A 19,781-nucleotide genomic window follows, 5' to 3' on the forward strand; every position below is an offset into this window, starting at 1 on the left:
CATTAACCCAAACTCATTTGACTTTATTTTGTGATTTATATTTTAAAAAAAAAAACATAGTCATGTGGGGTCTTTAGATTCGTATCAATAAATACTTTTTAAATATCAACTTTTTGTAACTTTTTCTTATCCATAATAGAAGATATTAATGTTTGAAATCGTGCATTGACAAATGTGCCTAAATAATTATGTCATTTGAAAAAAGAACAGATAAAGTACATATTGGTATTCTTTGCACGCGATGGCGGCGTGCCAATATTTTCAAAAATCTGATTTGACATATACGCAAGTAATATCTCAACATTTTATATTTTTTAACAATTTTTGTAAGGGGGTATTTAAAAAGATTGTGTTTTTCACTTGGTTATTTTTTGCATTTTTCTTGCCGCACGGTGCTTGTATAACCACATAAAATTATGGTGTGATTAAGAGTAAGGCTAAGTTTAATTCTTTAATAAAATATGCGAGATTGGACGGATGAATTCCATTTTTATTTTTTTTAACTACCTTAATACTTGTTTTCATGTTTCCTAGAGGAATTCAATTAAATTGTTGTTGACTTTTGATTGTCACGTGCATTGGAATTTCCTTTTTTGCAATAAGACATTAAATAATTTGTTTTAGTATTATTTCAATTAAGTTTTTAATTAACCAAATTAAATTATAAACTTATTGAGGGTACTATAGTCTATTCCACAGGGGACACCAAAAAAACTATTTACCAAAATGACCTCAATAGTTCCCTTATAGAATAGAGATATTCGTCTCATTTTTTAGTTGCATTTAAAGCCACATTAACTTATGTTGCCGTTATTATGCTCTATTAGCTCATTTTGTGTTTTTCTTGATATTTCAGGTGATTATGTAGTCATTTGAGTGCTTTCGAAGTGCATGGGATTGATTCATATTAGATTGGATGATTTGAATCGAAGACGAGGCGTTGGTAGGAGAAACAATTGATTATTGGTCGCAAGGGTAGTTTCTATCATTTCACGCTATGAAGTTATTAGTAGTGACAAAGCTTTTTGTCAAGTCGGAGTATTAAGGGTCGTGGTTTGAAGTTTCATAGGAATTGAAATATAGGAGTAGCACACGCATATATGGTCAGCCCATAACATTAGCACCTGAGTCGACGTCTTACTCGCTTCCTCCCCACACCCTCTTCTCTATTGTTGTCCAACTTAATTAGTTGAAAATCGACCTCCTTACAAGTTGGAACTGCACACTGGCCTTAAATGTAACACACTAATAATTCCTTGGTTTTATAAAATCATTTTCTCACTTAAATAAAGAAATTCTTAGAATACTACTGCCACCTTGATAACGGTTAAAGCTAGTGCCATAGTTACGGAGTGGAAATAACTAAATTTCAAAATATAAATAAATAGTTAATGGCCTTTAATACAAGTTGGAATATAGGCCCAAACCAAATCTTCTTTTTATTTTGTCAAAACCAAATCAACCAAAACAATCCATTAACTCAGGGGAATTTTGGTAATATTAATCCATCCTTTGGCAGATTTTCTTTAATTAAGCCCACTCTACTGAAGGAAATAATGCCCTTGGTCCAAGTTTGCATTTAATGCATTTAATGCTAAGTCTAATAAATGCGGTTCAGTATTAATTAACAAGTTAATAAATCAGTGAGATCAAGTGAACTGAATGCCTAGCTAGAGGCCGCTTCAGTTCAAGTGAAATTAATAACATCAATCCACAACTTATTCTCGACTGAACCCGTAGGGTCACACAAATAGTACGTGAACGGATCAAGATTTAAGTGAATATATTATTCATTAAGTACTCTATTTATGATCATTCGGAAATGACGGATCTCGGTTCCAGTGGGAGCTGAAATCGTCAAAAGGCAAAGTAAAGAATATTCCGGAAATGAAGATATTGCCGGAAATGGATATATGGTTCATGACGGAAGTATAAATATTATCCAAGTCGTAGATGTTGTCGGAAACGGAAACATGGTTCGTATCGGAAAATATTATCTGAAATAGAAATATTGTCGGAAACGGAAATATTACCGGAATCGGAAATATTGTAGGAATAGGAAATTATTTCCGGAATAGGAAATTATTTCTGGAATAGGAAATATTAAGCGAAACGTAAATATTTTTCGAAACGAAAATAGATTCCGGAATCGAAAAACGGATCGGAAGCTTGACTAGCGACAAACCAGCAAGTGAGACGGCCCATCGCTCGACAAGCAAAAGGCTGATCGCACAGCACTAGGCGCGAAGCCCAGCACCAACGCCCAGCCGTGTGCGATGGGCCTGGAGCGTTGTGGGCAGCAATGAGCCAAGGCAAGTAGCAGCAAGCCAAGGCAAGCAGCAGCGCACATGGCCGAGGCCAAACTGCAGCGCGCGCTGGACCTTAGGCCAGCAGCGACTGCGTTTGGGCCTAGCCAGGAACGCTTGCCAGCGTGGCCCTTGTGGCTGCGTTTTTTTTTTCATCTTGGGCTTCAAGCAATGTCCGATTACTTAGTCGCCAAGTAACTTTGGCTCTAAGTATTAATCTTCCTAGTCCTACTAGATTGGATTAATTAAGAGTTTAATTATTTCTATAATTCTAATTGGTTAAGAATTTCAATCCTAATAGGATTGTTAATTGTTTTCCTAGTGAGACTCAAATTCCTTATTTCATACTCTGTAAATATGAGGCTAGCCCTCATAATTTAATACACCAATTCATATTCTTTACTTAGCTTGTGTTCAAGGGAGAACATAGTTTATATCCTAACCCCAGTGCATAAAACCTTAGTAGTGTCCTAGTTGGTTGAACCTAAGGAGGATCTGAATGTGCTGTGGACTTTCTACGGAGGTGCGACACTTGGAGCTATAAAGACTTGTTCTTGTTTGGTTCTGGAGCAGCTAGAGAAGACACACATCACATTGTATATAACCTAAATTATGCTAATTGACTATGTGGCAATTAATTTGGATTCCTGGCTTTATGGTTTTTCCACTTGAATTATATTGTTTGTATTATTCATAACCTCACATCTACAACATATTTTTTAATAATCCCACATTTATTACCCAATGACTTTTATTGGGTCCAATAGGTCATAAACCTGTTGTAGGCGGTAATATGTCCCTACGTGGCAGTACTCTCTCTCGATATATTCAGTCATCATCATCAATTCATCACCATCTCGTTGACTTTTTTACCGGTTACTGGTCACTTAAGCCCAATAAAAGTCGTTGGGTAGTAAATGTGAGATTATTAAAAAATATGTCGTAGGTGGGATTAATAAAATAAAATCTGCCAAATGTTGGATTAATATTACCAAATTTTCCTTAACTAAGTTGTAGTCTAGAGTCTATTAAAAAACAGAGTTCAAAACTATTCAAGCAATAACTCTCTCAACCATCCCATCCTGAATGATAATTTTTCTTGCAAGTCACCTCTACGAGTCCTACTTAGAAAATGCTACTCCCCAACTATAATACCTCATATTTTTGAAGTAATTATAAATGTATTTAATTATATTTATAAACCATTTTATATTTTATAAATTAAAGTCGGTTTTAAATATTTATTTAAATTTATTTTATTAATTAGAAATATTTATTATTTTTAATTATAGAGAAAATAATTTATTTTTAATTTGGAATTTAATTGGGTTTTGAAAAACAAAACGATTTGAATTGTTCTAACCCAATCCAAATTCTATTGTGAGCCCAAACGAATAATTCAAGCCCATTCTTTTAATTCAAGTCCATCTTTTATGTTTCCTAATCCTAGCCCAACTAAGAAGGGAAACCTATAAATACCCTCCCATGTTTCATTAAATTCCCACTTTCATAAATTTCACAAACCCTCAATTTCTCTCCCCTTGTCGTGCACTCCAAGCCAGCAACACCGCATGCTCGCTCGCCTGCACAACAGCACCGCATACGTCGCCTCGTGCTGCTGCCTTTCTCCCTCGCCGCGCCCTGCCTCGCCACGCGCCCCTGCTTGCACCAGTCAGCGTTGCACGCACATAGACCGCACAAAACAACCCCGCACATGCACGCATCACTATTGTTGTCGTGTTTCCCCTTCCTTGTTCGTCCGTTCAGGCGACTTCCCTTGACCGTTGTCGTGGTTTAGGTCGACCGGTATGATTCTCTTCTTCCTAATCTATCTCTATTTAAATTATGTTTTTAAATTATGAATATATAAGATTATTATTATTTATTATTATTGTTCTAAATTGTATTTGAGATTGGTTATGAACACCAAAGTTGACGATTTTGATGATTAGACTATTGAGGACGATTTTAATTGTAGTAATTGTAATTTTCAAATTTGAAATATATTTAAAGCTTCAATTTTTATGAGTTTAATTGTGTTTAGTGATAAATTAGGGTTTAGAGATTTGATTAAACTCATAAGATTAATTGATTAGCATAATAGATGTAAATTTTAATTATGATTATCAATAATAATTTTCAGATTCATTTTAAGTATTAAAGCGTCGATTTTTAATGGTTTTATGCATGAAATTAATTAGATTCAAAAAGACTGAGGGGCAACTACACAGGGGGCGACACTATAGGTACCCTCTTTACGTGTCGCCTGTGACCCGACACCATATGGTGGTTTATGTGTCGCCTCTTATCTTGGACCCGACTCAAAAAGACAAAATTACATGTTTATATATTTTTTTATGAGTCGATTGCTTCTGTAGAGGCGACACGTATAGTGGTCTATGGTGCCGCCTCCTTCATATAGGGGACGCGGATAGTAGTCTATAGTGTCGCCTGTTTCTTTAGAGGCGACACGTAAAGAAGTCTATGGTGTCACCTACTTCTTTAGAGGCGACACGTAAAGTAGTCTATGGCGTCGCCTACTTCCATAGAGGCGACTCCTAAAGTAGCCTATGGTGTCGCATAAAGTAGTGTACGGCGTCGCCTTCTTTTTTGAGGCGACACCTTTGCTATTTATTTTTAATTTTTTACGGTAAAATAATTACAGCCTATGTAGGATTCGAACCTACATATATGTGCAATGGCACATTGCTCTACCAATTGAGCTAATAGGCTTTCAAAAATAATTAATGGTAGTAATACTTGAAATAGAACTATGACCAAATAAAAATTATTAGGCCTTTAAAGAGAAACAACAAGGAGCAGGAATAAAAAGTAGGACATTGTATAGTGTAAGAAAATTCTCAATCACCAAATAACCACCAAGTATGTACTTCCACAGTTCAACCAGCAATTGCTAAAAATTACACACTTTTCATGCTCGGAATTTTGAGAAGCTTAACAAACAAATGGCCACATTGCAAGTAACCACTACTTGTAGCCTTGCCTGATTAGACTATGGTCATCAAACATACTATTTGGAGAGTAACAACCCAGCAAAAACTCCTAGACAGCACCACAGATCTATAGAGGGGTGGACACCCTATCATAAATAAAGATGTAAAGAACATAAACAGCATTGAGTTTCAAAATGAGATATGAACAACTAATCTGCTACAAAATATGAGAAGAGAAAGAAAACAGCATCAGAATAATTCACATTGCACAATGAACAACCCAGTCAACAATAAACCAATCTCAAATTACGCATAATCACCATAACATCGATGAAGAAAGACAACAACTAAAGTGATAGCAGAAGCTTCCACGCAAAATACCATTAGCAAAAGTAAAAGGGAGAAAAAAAGAAACCTTGTACTAACAAAGGAAGTAAACTGAAGAAAAACAGGCAAAAGAACACATAAAAGATTTACCCCACATTCAATCTGTCTTAGTACTTTTGCACTAGAGAATGAAGCACGCCACCAGCCTCCTTGCGCTAAGAGTTTTTCCTACATGCAGAATTGTATAATCAGATCATACTACCAGAGGATAAACACATCATCAGTCTTACACAAGACAAGATAGAGAAAATTACTAATAAATTTAATCAATGTTAACCAAGTAAATTAAAAGCTCTCTACAGCTACGCGTCGTGCAAGTCTTATACCAAATAGAACATGAGATAGAAGTAGCCGTGCCATATCAATGCAGCTTACAAGCAAAGAAGACACAATTGCAGATATTAATCGCTCACAAGAAGTCAAATTAACTTTGGATTCTAACTCTCCTCAAGGAGAATTCTTAGCTCTTGATAAGAAAATGTAAAGTCGCTGAAATTTATTGGACGGGTTCTTAAATACATAATCTTGAGCAGCACAACAATTGTATGAGGCTATGAGCTAACTCACTAGACTTTACCACAGAGTCTACAACACAAGCTCCTAGCATTGATTTTCCATTAACCGGTCCTTTTTTTCCCGGGCATGGAAACCAAATTCATTTGTATTCATTGTCTTTTTACATGGAATACAAAGCTAAATACATACACAATACACTGGTTCAATTTAAATAATAGCAATTTATTTTGTGACCATCACACCAAAGTGTATAACTATTGTAAGGTAAGCCAACTGGACTTAAGAACAAAACAGAAGATCTATAGTTATATAGCACCTTGTATACCTGGAATTAAAACGGTAAAACCTATGGATCGATGTTAAGTTGCTCTAGGGGTGGGTCTCTTAGTGAGAATCATATGAGCACACACGCAGTGCTCGGTTTACATTAGCTTAAGTTCATGTGTTGATATATTGAGTTAAACATGCTGGTGTGACAGATCAGAACAAGAACAATATCTGTCTAATGCGAAAATAGGATCAACAGATTAAGCTAAAGAGAAGAAAAGGAAAGAGAGGAGTTATACCTCCCCTGTAATTTGAGGTTCATTATTGTTCAACCTTGTCGCATACGTTGAGCTATCAAAACATCAACAATTAAGGTCTCCCATAGTATAATACATATGCTACTACAAAATAAAATAAAAAGTTTACCAAATTAGCCAGAAAGATGAGGGAAGGTCATAAACTCATAACAAATATTCTAACCATATACCAGATGAATTATTCCCTCACCTAGCATCTTAGAACAACAAAAAATGAAAAAGAGAGGCGTCAAAGATGAAAGCTTAATTGAAGAAACTACAGCAAGTGAAAGTCATGCTAATAACTTAAATACCTGAATGAAAATTACTGTTATTCTTCTTGTCTTTTCTCCTTTCTGGTATCATTAACTAGAGAGACTAAAAACATGTGGAGGTTCAGAAATATATCTTCTAGCAACCACCAAAAGAGCATTCAACAGACTGGAAGTAGTAACCCTCATTGTGTATCTGCCAAAGGAAATTATTATTCCAAATAAAGTTATCAAACAGTAGAAACTTCAGAATTCACCATAATCTCCGGCCTTAGAACACCAATACCTTGACCAATTATAGACGCTTTCCAATTCCATAAACAAAAAAATTCAATCATCCAAACACTACTCTACCTATGTTTTGACTCTAGACAACAACCATATTCAATCCAACAAACACTATTCTATAGATTTTGTAACTCCAGAAAATAGCAATTAACAATGATACTAACAAAATTTCCATGGTGAGATACAACTTCAAACCACCAATACTCAGAAATCTTAGAATTGGCAAACAAGAAACAACCATATGTATCAACAATTAAGCTACAAAACATAGAAAAAATCCTAGCCTCCACAATCTTTTCCTCCTGCAGTGCAGAACTTAATTTGATAAAAATAAAAAAGTTATGAACTTAATTTGATAGAAATACAAAATTAAAGCTCAATTTACAGGGACTAGATCATATCAATACAATGAAGTCTAGTAATTTTTAGGGGGGGAAATTGATGAGAGTGATATGAACGAAAGGGGAAGAAATTGTTAAAAATGTTGTTTACCTCCTCGATCTTCCTCGTGACGCTAATTTATTTGCGGAGCGGTTCTCCGACATTCAATGCATAGCCACACAAAAACGGTCAGATAATAAACACAATCGCGAATTCGCAACTTTTCGAGCAGAAACATTAACATCATCGACATCGAAATCTAATTAAAAAATTCACAATTTATATGGATTCTGGATTTTTAGGTTGAACAAAATTTTACTAAAAAAAAACATCATTCATTTTCATTTTGGAAGGAAACCCTAACCTCCCTACTCTGGTCGTCCTCGCGGGACATAAGGAACTTGGAGACGACAACGGAGGAGGTGGTAGGACGTCGTGGAGAAGACAGACGCATTGTCGCCGTGAAGAGAACTTCTCCATCTCTTTCCAGGAGATAGTATGAGGAGAAGGTGAGAGGGATGGTTTGAGAATTGAGATGAAGATGTAAACGAAAGAGTGAAGACGTCAAAAATCCAACCAATACCGGTAATTGATAGTTTCTGAATCTTTCGCCAGAGGTTTTGCGATTCCCCAATTCGTTGGAGGGTTTCGATTGCCTGAGTATTAATGGAGGTCGCGTGGATTTGGTTGATGGTTCGCCGATTTCGTTGATGGAGTTTTAGGGTTAAGTTAGATTTTGATTAACGTTTTTTATTTTTATTTTTTAAAAATTTAGGTCTCATAAATTACTTTGATCAATTGCTAGTTTGCTACGGAGCATTTCATTATGACCTTTCGTATTTTTTATATTCCGTAATATTATTATTGTTTTAACTAGGCCCTCGATACTCTTTTTGATGCTAGAGTCGCGGCGCATATAAACAAAAAAAGCTATGGTGTCACCCGTAAATCAAAGGCGAAATATAATGTCAACTCTAACGTGTCGGTTTAATTTAACAGGCGACGCATCCTAGGATCCCAAAACACTGTTCAAGATTGGGATATACAAATAAATTAAAAGAAAAACCTAAGGTGTCGCCTATAAACTTAAGGCGACACATATACTTTAAGGGTTAGTTAAATACTCATAGGCGATGTATAAGGTCAAATCTACAGTGTCGCCTATAATGTAAGAGGCGACACGTAAAGTATATACATCCCTTACTATGTAGCAGGCGACATGTAAAGTATACGCGTCCCCTTTTATATTACGGGGGACTCGTATACTTTTACTTTCCGAGTCGCCTGTTCAATAAAAGGCGACTCTAAAATCTTATGTGTCGCCTGATAAATTGCAGGTGACGCGTAAGCCTTTTATTTGGTTATTTATTTTGATTTATGAAGCCTTATGAGTCACCTGCGCCATAAGAGGCGACTCTAAAAGCTTATGTGTCGCCTAATTTTTTGAGGCGACTCGAAAAGTCCGACTCCGTAGGGTGTTTTTGTAGTAGTGATGTTGTTCAAGTATGTTTATGCGTTTATGGTTTATTCGCATGCAAGGATGTTATCCATGGTATTGTACGTAAGGTCTAGCATCTTATTAGTCAAGCCTATTTGTGCCTCATTGCACTATTTAGTAACCGCACGTGCCTCGTACGTGGAGGGTGTATAATTTCAGTAACCACATATGGAGGGTATGCTCATCGTTAGTAACCGCATATGTAGGGTATACATTAAGAGTCAAGGTGAATTGAATTAGGAATCATTCGTGCCTAGTGCACAACCCGCATGTTAACATGCATGTCGTGGACTCAACATCATGTTGAGAAGGAACAAAGGAGTAACTTTATTTGAGTCATGAATGTACTGATCACAAGTCCTAATGATTCTAAAAGAAACATTGTTTGGTATGTTGTTCGTTTATTTAATGCCTTATTTGATTGTGTCTTGAGTCAGCTTTCAATAAAATATTAATAAACATAAAGTGCAACCCGAATAAGCTTCAAAACTCTTAGAACATAAACACCTTGAGTATGAACAATGGGGGGAAGTACAATAGGCCATGGGGCAGTACTCCTACTAGTGATACAAGACGTTGTTTCACTTTTTATATACGCAGGGAATTCCATCAATATGTCTTGACACAGGGTTACCATTATTTCTTTTGGTGTTTGGTGGGCTCCCAACACCCTTCCAATGGACATTTCATTCTTGGCCCGTTCGATGCTTATTCTAATTAATCTATGAGTCAAGAGTCGTGTCTTGAGTCGAGTCTTGTCTTCGTGATTAATTGTTTATTAATTGGCTTTTGCATGTGGTTTCAATTGTCGTTTGGAATGAAGCATTTTAGTTTAAGAATCGTCTTAGCTTGTAGTACTCAGCTTTTTGTTGATTACGTGCTTTGTGTTTTTGGTCATGACCTTTGTCTTAATGACCCTATGATGATCCATCATTTCCACTTGCATTAATTGTTAGGCAGTAAAATTTTAATAAGAAGGATTCCAGAGGAGACTTGTTGTAATACCCCGATTCTAGACCTTATTAAAATATTAGTTTAAAATAATAGAACTATTAAATCGAGTATAAAATTCGGCAGAGTTACCTTTGTTAATTGAACAAAACCCAAAAATGGAATATTTAAAATCCTGTTACATTCGACAACACCAATAAACCTGTGTATTCTAAATACAAGCGGAAGCAATAACAGAGAATCGGAGTATCACCGCCTCATTTACCTAAGAGCAAATGCAAAGCTACAAACCTCAAGATCGATAAAGGAAAATTAAGATTACAAACCTCTTTGCGTTAACTAAATTAAAATTTGACAATTATATAGAACTTTTAAATCAAATTAATTGTTAGGAATCTACGATAGAAAACCATTTTTTGAAATACATTCACTTCTATTATTGTCGTCCTCACTCGAAGCAACCTTTGAAAATCAATAATACCTGTGGATAATGGTCAATAATGGTCATCTGCTCACCATAATGAAATGGGTCGTCGCAGGTTCAATCCCAAATGGGAGAACAACACAAACAACAAACAAGAAATACACACGTCAGCGAAAGCTAAGTACCACAACCCTTCCTTAATCAAACATTGAGAAAACTTATGTAAATATTTAAGTAGCAGAAAATAATACACCAATAAAGAGTACACATGAAAATCAAGACATCGTTCCAAAATAACTTTGAATAATATATAAAATATAAAACAAACTGAGTTATGTTAGTAGTTAAGTAAGTATTAGAGATTACTAATGGTTCTCTATTGGAGCTCTTATCCAAATCATATGTATCTCTTACATTCCGAATTTCCTGTAAGTCTCCATTCTAAGTAGATCTGGGAGCCCCTGACAATCTACTGAACAATAGATAGACCCGGGAGACCCTGACAGTCTACTTGAGATGCACCCGGGAGCCCCTGACAGTATATTCAATCTTCGTTATTGGCCAACTATTTTCAATAACCTCTAGTGTGCACACCCCCCAACTCTAACTTTTATTGTGACCCGGGAGTCCCTGAACAGTCACACTAGAGATGAGGACGGTTTACCATCTTTCCACATACGGCGAAAATCAATCAATAAATCCTACAATCACCTTAAATCTTTTCTCCAATTCTCAACAAGTTCCTCCTCATAGTTTTCAACATAAATCTTTAATATACTTTAAGAAACCAAAGTGTTAGAGCTTTAGCTAACCACCCAATTATCCCACTTATCACTAACGTAAGATATGCAATTCATTAATAATTGATTTTATAAAATAACTCATGAATCTCAAATTCATCTATTAACCTGCATAGAAAACCAACCAACATCAATAATAACACTAAAAATAGCACTAGTATCAATACTATCTACAATAAGACATTAATAATAACAAAAAAAATAATTAAAAAACAAGATCAAGGACAGCAACAATACTATTACAAATAATTATCATCATCAACAACGCCGACAATAACAAGACGAAGGCAGCAACAACAGTAGCTTTAAGAAGGGAGTATCTCCTAGCACACAAAAATCTGAATCAAGTTACTATTGAGCCTAAGTTCATCTAGACGAAGAGATGTACAATTCTTATTCAGAGAACAGGAGCTCAAAATGATCAGAAGATCGCCGAAATAAGAGAAACATAAACCGGTGCTGACACCACAGCAACAACAGCAACGGTTAGTTTCAGAATGGCTTATCTCCTAAAATACGGCCCCAAATTGAGTGATTCTTGAGCCTAAATTTAATAACTCGAAGAGATCTACAATTTTTGTTTGGAAATAAGAACCTAAAAATGAATAAAAGACTGAGAAAACAGGACGACCAGAAGTTCGTGCTGAATGCAATTGCAACAGCGGCAACAAGAACATCGACACCAACAACAATTATAACACTAACAAATATAACCACAACAACAGCTCGAACATCCTTGATAACAACAAGAACTCCAACACTAACAACAATCAATTAAAAGAAGCAACAATATCAATTAAAATCAGTAGCAACATCATCAATAACAAAATCATGCATGATCACCCACAATTTGTTTTCAATCTATCCTTAACGAAAAGAAAAAAAGAAAAAAAGAAAAAGGAAGGAGTGTGGCACCTCGGGATAGAAATGAGCAGAAGAGAAAAGGAACAAAAACACAAAAATCAACACCAACAAAGAAGGTATCACCTCCGACAGTATTAGTAGCGCCGACGAATAAGGACAGCGCCTCCGTCAAGTGAAAGAACCGATGACACCAGATAAAGCCAAAAAAGAGAGAAGATTCAATAAGTTAGGGTTTACTCAATTTGGGGGTTTTGATCTTTATTCAATTTCAACTAATTGATGAAGGGAGTCTGAAATTACCGAACAAAGGAGTATGATCGAGTGGAGATCGTCGATGTTAGATGTGAGGAGAAGTGGTGGCTTGATAGGTGAATTTGGCGAGGGGCAACCAACGAACAGGAAAATGGAGAACCAAAATTTTTGAAGATGAGTCAAGATGAAATGGTAAGGATCAATATTAGGAGATGCGATGTCGGTTAACACAAACATCTCACTTCATTTTTTTCCATTATTTTATATAGATTTTGTATTTCATATTTTTTTATTTATTTTATTATTTTCTCAAATTGTTTGTTTGAATTTTTTTTTTTTTTTACCTATTAGAAATCTAAAATTTAATATCATACAAAGTATTTGACTAATAAGTTCGTTTAGAATAATATTTTCATAAATAATAATTTCTTAAATATAATTAAGAATATAAAATGTTGGGGCATCACATTATACCTCCCTTAAAATAAGTTTCGTACTCGAAACTTCAAAACATAAAATTTTATATTATTTGAAGAAACTCAGCGTTTTGAATTTATATCTTGAAATCATAGTATAGCAATCAAAACAAATTTAAAAATAACAAATTTTTCAAATGAAATTGAATTTCAAACGTAGATTTGCAAAAAACGGAGAATTTAATTTCTCCATGTAGGTTTGATTCCAATTTGAGTATTGAATTTGTATAAATTAGTTGGAATAGAAAATAACAATTAACACATTTAGGGATAATGAAGGTTATATTTCCCCACTAACATTCACCAGGTTGATGAAGAAAGAAAGAAAAGTATTACTCTCGAGGGAAATGTTCGATACACATATTTCCAATTATTTTGGAAAGTTTTTACCCTTAAGAGGAAAATTTTGAGTTTTATATACTTTTCAAGGTTATTGTGGAAAAATTTCAGTCACATTTTGCTAATGAAAACATGATAAATATTTGGCAAAGATTTTCGAAGTTTAAAACATAAATCTTAAGGCCACTCACTAGTAGAAAAAACCCTTATTGCAGCGGGCTTTTAGACCCCTGTTGCAGCGTACATCGTATGCTGCAACTGGGGGGCCTGCAACAAGTCTGAACTTGTTGCAGCGTACAATGTTCGCTGCTAAAAGGGGTTTTTTGCAGCGTACATATGTATGTACGCTGCAACAAGTGCCAAAAAATTGGCAAAAATTTGGACTTGTTGCAGCGTACATATATATGTACGCTGCAAAAGACTCAACTTTTTGCAGCGTACATTTATTTGTACGCTGCAACAAGTCTGGAATTTTGCGAAATTTTTTTCCCTTGTTGCAGCGTACAATATATATGTACGCTGCAAAAAAGCACTTTTGGCGGGAAAATTCTAATTTTGTTTAGGGATACCTAGAGTGCCTTGCACCAAATATAGAAACCTGTCAAAACAATAATAGAATAACGCAACCTGTATAACAAATATAAAAACAACAACTGGAGTTTTGTATACTATATATCCCAAAACCAAAGTGCACATATTACATTTAAATATATGTTCCAATTTCAACATAAACATACATTTTAATATAAAATTTATTCTATAACAACTAAACCAACTCGATCAAGCGCGCTAAAGCCAATAATAAATACTTGCTGGTAAAAAACTTAGCCCATTGCTCACGAACCACATCAAATTCCTCGCATAAGGCGCAATCCTCGGAGTGTAGACCTTTACAAAAACAGAAATTTAAATTAAACATTAGATTAAATACAAATTAAATATCACATTTTTTTGTAGTGTATGTGCGTGGCACATTGCTCTACCGTTTGAGCTAATAGGCTTTCAAGAAGAATTAATGGTAGTACTACTTGAAATACTTGGCTGAAAAATGTGTATCCGTTGGTTGACGGTAAAATTAAATGTGGATGCTGGCCTGAAAATCATTCGCCTAATGCAGAAATAGAAACAAGAGAACTAAAAACCACCAAAGGAAAGAGTAGGATATACCTTCCCCCTTGTAATTTGATATTCATTGTTGTTCAACCCTGTCACAAATGTTGAGCTGCCAAAAATTAAACAATTCTCCAACAATAATAATAAAGGTTAACAAATAAAAAGAAAATGAAAAGGTCAGAATTTCCAGACATTTATCTTTATATTACACAGAATAAATCCATCTATGTGACAACAAATAAAAAAGGTTATCAGATAAACCAAATGTAAAAAAAGAAAAGGTCAGAACTTTCAAGACATTTATGATTTATCTTTATAGTAAACAGAATATTCGAACCATATACAATCAGCTGGTCCTACACAACACTTACAACAACGCCTGTATGATTGGTTCAACAATGCGAAATTGGCAGATACCGAGTAAAACACTACTTTGCAATCTGCATAACAAACTTGACACTTTCCTTACAACATAGATGTGTGTGTCTTGACATGAAAGCAATCACACAATAACATGTAGTACCAAACTAAGACTTCATAACTTCACTGTAGAACACCAACATGATTATCAACAGTGTTTATTGATAGTACAAAATATTTGATATGCAATACAAAGAACATATAGTTTTTCTAAAAGAGACAAACTCACAAAGACCTGAGATCTAAAGAACAAGAATATAACAATTCGTCCATTGAACTTGTAGCGATACATGTCAAGGATCGTACCTGAATCTAGAAATTTCCCTGAATGGTCCTCCAATACCACATCCTACATCCTACATCCTACATCCTACATTAGAAATTGATGATCATCAGTTTAGTTATATACTAAAGCTAGGAGATAACTCAGACAATGACATCAAATTTACTAATCATGATACAAATTTTAGCCTTCAGCATTCCAGGCCAATAGAGTAAATGACATAGCTTGACTGTCTCATCTTGTCTCCTTTTGTTTAAAGCTCTCTTTAAAGCTCATGTTCTATTGTAAAAAAAGCAGAAGAGAAGTAGAGAGGTAGTCAGACTTACTAGTTCCTCAACATGTTTAATTGCATGGCTATCCCAATTCAATGTGATGTTAATGTAACGGCGGTGATGTTCCTGTAAAAACAGTGATGTTCCTATAACAACAGTGATGTTCATTTAGTTTTCCACATGATATTTTGGTTGTTAAAGTCGCAGCAACACCAGCTACCCTGTAACACCCCGACTTCTAGACACCATTAATTAGGTTAATTATCTTTAATTAGCAGCGGAAACTCTAATTTAGTCGGAGCGTCACTGCCGTATCTCCCTCGTGGAAAATACAAGGCGACATAACCTTTTTAAATTTACTGACTACTATTGAGTAACAGTAATTATACTTCACTTCGATTAATTCTTAAATATTTACATCGAAATCTAAATGAACTTTAATAAATATTCCTAACATTGATTAAATATAAATATTAAAATCTAAATCAAATCATAAAATCAAACTTAGAGCTTAATTAATACATCCCTTTATTACTAATGACATAGTTATCTTTACTAAACATCGATCGTGAATTTGATGGTGCTATCCTCACTCTAAGGCATCCCATGATCTTCTTCGTACCTAAAACAAAAGCAACATCGTGAGCCGAGGCCCAGTAACATACTACCCTAACAACGTAAACTCATTTCAATTCATTTTATTTAATTTGCAAACAGGGAGAATAGAATATAGTAAATCACTTTCACAGAGCATCATAATAAAACATCATTTATAACTTGAAACTTTAGTAGTTCCCATTATCTTTCATAAAACCTTCATTTTACTTGGTAACTGACTAGTTAGCCTTGCGGGACGTCTCCCACCTTGCGATAGTCCTCAAGGAGCACTCTCCCTTGTTGGACATACGCCCGTACCTAAATAGTTTCTCTTTTAGCTTGCGGTAACCCTCAAGGAGCACTCTCCCTTGTTGGGTGTCCCGCGGTACGGCGGTACGTGCACGACCTAAAAATAGTAACCCCACTAACTGCCAGAACCTGTTACACTTTTATTTATCATGTTTCGTATCTTATTAATAACTCGTAAACATCATCTTATAAAATCATTCATAAACATATTTAAATATCATCATTCATAAAACACACTTCATAAATACATTTCATATCCCACAATCCAATAAAAACACATCATTATAAACATATTTCATAATCACATAAACACATTTTATAAGGGGATTGTGGGTGTTAGCAATAGATGTTACCTCAACCGTAGTTTATACGTCCCGTTCGATGGATCGTTCTTCCTGAGCTCCAAGGACCGAATATTCTTGTAATGTTATAAATTACCCAGTTAGTAATTATAAAAATAATAATAATCATAATTACTCCCTTTTGAAACAGTTTATATTTCATTTTAAACGTGATTCTTATTTAAGAGATCTTAGTGCATCTTTAAAAAAACTTTAGTATTTAAGTCACGTAACATTAGTCATTTTATTGCTTTTGGGCTTTTTAGAAAACAGTAAAAACTTGCCCAAAATTAATTAGGAAAGATAAAGTCAACCAAATCTTTAAATTTGGAAAAGTGGGTTTCAAACTTCCAACTTCCAACTTCCAAGACCACTCTTGGTCTCGGCTACAAAGAGGGCGAACGAAGAGGACAAGAGGAGGCGACTGGGCATGGCCCACGAACGACGGGAGCAGCGGTAGCAGAACACCGACAAAAGGGGCGACACTGGTGGTTGTTTGTGGGAAGCCTGGGACGGAGGTACACCGAGAAGAGAGGGAAAGGCAGGGGGTAAAATGCAATGAAGACCGAGAAGGGAAAAGGAGAAAGGCGGCAAGGGATTGTCGTGGGTGGTCTTTTTGGTGGTCTCACTTTAATTGGTGTTTCTTGTTGGGTGGTTTCCGGTGGTAAATGAAGGCCGAGAAAAGTGGCGGCTGCGATGGTGGTGGTTCAAGACCAAAATAGAGGAATGAGGTAAGAAAACTTCACAATTTCTAATGGTCATAATGGAATAAGATGTTGGTTTTGGTTGTGAATTGAATTGGTGAATCAGTAAGCTATTTATAGATTTTTGGAGGGATGCAAAACGTCATCTATGAGCTATTGTTAATGGTTTTGTCAGGAAACAATTGGCATAGAGAGAAGAAGGAGAATCAGTGGGCAATACCAGTAGAATTGAAATACAATGGATCTCATGGGTTGTGCGTTGGCTTGAATTGGTGAAGGAGGAAGTCAAAAGTTTGATTGTCTGGCATACCCCATGTTTGCCAAATATGCTGGTACATACGATAAGGAAGAGGAAGAAGACGACTTTGGTTCTTGTAGTTGTTGACTTGGACTTATAATAAGGGCAAATTTGTAATTTAAAAGCTTGGAGCTATTTTTGGAAACTACTAAAAATAGAAATGTTTAGCTAAAATTATTCTTTATGAAAATATCGTTAACGAAAAATAAATAAATTTTCGTTTATAATTTATCGTTTAAAATAAATCGTGAAAACGTTTAAAATAACGAAATTTGATTATTCGTAATTAAAACGAAATCAAGCTAATAAATATTTTTAATTTTAATAAATCAAGTTTAAAAATTTCGGGATATTACACTCTTACCCCCTTAGAAAAAGTTTCGTCCTCGAAACTTGAAAATTAGATTTGAAAATCGAAAACATTCGAATAAAAGTATAATATTTTATTTTAAAACCAAGATCTCACAATTTCATTCAAATTCCGACAATGTCTAGCTTTCATTCTGCCATCTTTTTAATGACTCCGCTTCAACTCGAGACCTAGAATCGAAGAGTAAAGAATACAAAAAGGGGCAAAATTATATATTGATCCTTAATCGTCATTAAGGTCAATTATATTCCGCCATCGTCTTTCGTATCTCCACTTTACTTCATAAAATAGGATCGAGGAGCAAAGAACATAAAAGGGGCCAACTTGTTAGCTTAGACTAAGCTCCCATTTTACTTTGTGCGATCCCGTTTGAAAATATTTTCCACCAAAAATAGTAATTTTTAATACAAAATTATAATTCTGAAGATATATATATATATATATATATATATATATATATATATATATATATATATATGTATATATATATATATATATATATATATATATACATGTAATGAAAATAAATCAATTATAATAGTTTAAATTGTAAAAAAAATCATTTATTATAACAATCTCATACTCTGAGCTCAGGAGAACTTCCATCGAAGACGGCTTCCATGTATAACGATTAGTTATTACCAATACAATCATGTCAGCATAACATAATCCATAAATCATATCATAAACACATAATTCTTTAATTGAAAAATTCACATTTAACATAAGCATAACATTCATATCATAATCATTTGATCTAACACACGAGCATGGTTGATTCATAACACGTTTACATAAAACATCGTGATTCGTATATTATATCATTCTTAGGCGACTAATTGGAGATATTGCGTTTTCGTTTGCTTTCGCGCTTCTTTGCTGCAGGAATCTTGTCGTTGACTTTCTTTATTCGATTCGTTTTGATTTTGATTTCCGATCTTTTCTTCTACGTTGAATAACTTCGTTGACTACGTTCATTGCAGGGGTTCGAGTCCAATCACGTGACTAGAAATATATCATTAGACATACGATCTCGTTACTTATCCTTAATATTTTAAGTCAGTAAATCTCGTAATTTGCGGATAATGCTAAGCCATCAAGCGTGCCTAGCTCCTAGAGAACTTAGTTCAGACTACCTGGTTCCATAGACATGTCATTTTTTTCGACTTTCTATTCTTAATTCCATTGCATTCCTCAATTATTCATAATTCTTTTCGAATTTCATAACATTCATTGATATTATCAATATGATAGACAGACTAATTCTTGACAACCTATTTTGGTAAGATCCTCAAAATTTTATATGAAAACTCAATTTCACCATAAATAATCATGCTTAGTTTCGCATAATATTCTTGCATAACTTTTAAAATTTCTAGCTTAGCTTCCTTAACAGAGGCATATCAATCATCTTTTGGATAATAGACTTTTGTACTTATAAACACCAAAATATTCATCATGAATAACACAGGAAGATAACCCTAGAATCAATTTCATTCATAACTTGAACATTTTAACCTAGAATAACCTCAACTTAATTAGTGATCCACTACTCATGAGATACAACCTTATGCTCGTTTGGTGCTCTAACATTTATATCATCCTTAAAGATTTTATAACCATAAAAATTCCTCAAAACAATTCACATCCACAAAATCCTTGAGTTCGTACCGTGCTTAACTTAGCTAGCTGCTTCCAAAAAAAAAAAAAACAATAATGCTTAAACTTTGCCTAGTCTGTCTAGGGTAGGAAACTCGATAAACATAAAATCAAGGGAAGTTCGGTTCAAGAGCGAGAGAGATA

Source organism: Spinacia oleracea, chromosome 1 (assembly GCF_020520425.1).
Source record: "Spinacia oleracea cultivar Varoflay chromosome 1, BTI_SOV_V1, whole genome shotgun sequence".
Lineage (NCBI taxonomy): Eukaryota > Viridiplantae > Streptophyta > Magnoliopsida > Caryophyllales > Amaranthaceae > Spinacia > Spinacia oleracea.